The following is a 2526-nucleotide window of genomic DNA, read 5'->3' on the forward strand; positions in this document are numbered from 1 at the left end:
TTTAATGAGAAAAAAGCTTCGATTGAGTTATCAAGATCTCACGTGACCAGCTCAACCAAACTGCAGCCTTTCGTCCTTAAACCGTTTTGCTGGCTGAGCCAACATGCTCGCAATATTATCACTTTATTCTCATAATATTACGATTTTATTCTCGTAGACCTGATATTCTGACTTTATTATAATTTCCAAAAAAATATATATATTGTTTTCTCCTAGTATGGCCCGAATACTCCGTCGTAAGAATACCACTTGAAGGCAGTATATGTCTATTCCCTCTCTCTGTCCCATACACCCATCATCCATTGCGAGACAGGAAGCATTCTCAGCTTTTGGCGCGGTCCTGGGTCCTGTTAGCGGCGTCGGCCATCTTGGAATCACATCACTGTTTCAGGCAACGCTGAGACATTGCTTGAGCTTACTGCTCATTGATTGACATCACATCTTCAATTAAAAAGCTAAATCAGTGTTTGCATCCTCATTTAACGACGACAGCAGATAGGTTTGTTTTATATTGCTCACTGAGTGGTGAAGCAAACTCGGGTTTGTTGAAAGAACCGTTATGGCGACTGCTACCCCAAGTCGTGAAGCTGGCCGGTCGGCGGCCTCTACACCTCTTTCACCGACCCGGATCTCTCGCTTACAAGAGAAACAAGATTTGCAGCACCTGAACGATAGGCTCGCGGTGTATATCGACCGTGTCCGGGCATTGGAACTGGAAAATGACCGGCTGATGGTCAAAGTGTCTGAGAAAGAAGAGGTGACTACTAGAGAGGTGAGTCCAGCTTTAACTGTTTGCGCCCATCCGTAGACCGGCCACACAGGATCAAGCTGAAATACTTGTCCACATGTCGTTAAGGAATCGATACAGATAATTTCATAGCAATACTAATGATTAAAGATGACGCGTTACTTACAGTTAATAATGGCAGTTGGCCATTAAAACGTGTAAACTGACTATTTGCTCAAATATTGATTTGACGGGGAAATGCTCTAATTTATGAACATATATGACATATAAAGTCACTTAGTTAACAACTTTGTTGACGTCTATAATACTTGCTATGGCATGTCCTTATATTTGTTTAAATGTAACTGGACCGGGAGGGTTGAGCGGGTGGTTATGCGCGCCAATCTATAAATACCACATATTATATGTAACGTTAGTTAGGTTACTTTACTTGACTTCAAAACTTGCATACCGTGGATTATTGTAAAGCACTACAACTTGTTTCAGTAACGTTTAATTAAAGTTTTATGGTACTTTAGTTTGTGCTGTTTACTAGCGCCCTTACGTCTGTGCTAATACTAATTGATAACTACCAATATGGCTCCCACACTAGAAAAAGAAAAAACGGATTAGTATCACGTTATAAAGTGACAAGTTTTTTTTGTTATAGCAAGATGTTTTTCATGTTTTGACGTACATGTGTTACGACACACGGACTTATCACGTAATAACAAGAAACGTTTCTTGCAATATACATCATAAAGAAAATAATTTGTTAATGGATATTTATAATACAATATATGATAGTATATGGAAGAATATATGCATGCTACAGTATATGGCAGACAAGTGTACTGAGTAATGAATAAGATTATTGCACATTAACTACAGTAACATTTCAAGTTTTAATGAATGTCTGACTCTCTGAGGGAGGAGTTGTAGAGTTTGATGAACACAGGCAGGAATGACTTCCTTGGCGCTCTGTGGTAGATTTTGGTGGAATGGAGTTGCACAGAAAGTACTCCTGTGTCTGACCAGTTACTTGTGGACTGATGGGATATGTATCTATATATGTGTGTGTGTATATATATATATACGTACTTTATATCATAGTATTTATATATATACGACTTGATGATATCAGGCAGCAAGTGAACATGTTGGCCCGGCGCCGGCTCGCCAACCAGCACTTGCGAACGACATTAATCGAGCCGACCGAAGGTCCGAACATTCGAATTATAGTTACTGACAAGACGAGTGAGAAAATAGATAGGTGTCGGTTGCATGAACAAAAAAGAAAAGTGAGAGAAATAGGCAAGTTTGAAGCTTGTTTTCAGAGCCAGAGGAGCTCATTTTTGGACATTTTTTATGGGTGGAAAAACACCACATTCCTTGCTTTGTTGTCCAGAATTGCCCGCTGAAACACAACAATTTAAGGCCAAAAATGTGCATGCAAGCGTCCCTAATTCTACATCAAAAGAAGTCATATTAGAGCACGTGACGCGTTCGGAAATAAGCGTATTAAATAATACATAGTTGCAACCTTTTACATATAACGAGCCGAACCTTTCGGATGCAATCTGACACAATGTGACGGAGGAAGGCCACAATCAAATCGCCTCTCTCAGTCACAAGAACTGACCGGAGGGGGTCTGCGCTGTTGAGAATCTTTCTGAGGGGTGGAAACTACGGGATAAGTCGTTCTGAAGAATTGGGCAGCTTAAATGAAAAAGCTTGTTTCAGAGGCCAGGAGGAGCTCATTTTTCCCGGTACTCGCTATTTAGGTTCGCGAAAACACA

This window comes from Morone saxatilis, unplaced genomic scaffold (genome assembly GCF_004916995.1).
Source record: "Morone saxatilis isolate NCDOM2014 unplaced genomic scaffold, NCSU_SB_2.0 Contig12, whole genome shotgun sequence".
In the NCBI taxonomy this organism is placed as follows: Eukaryota; Metazoa; Chordata; class Actinopteri; family Moronidae; genus Morone; species Morone saxatilis.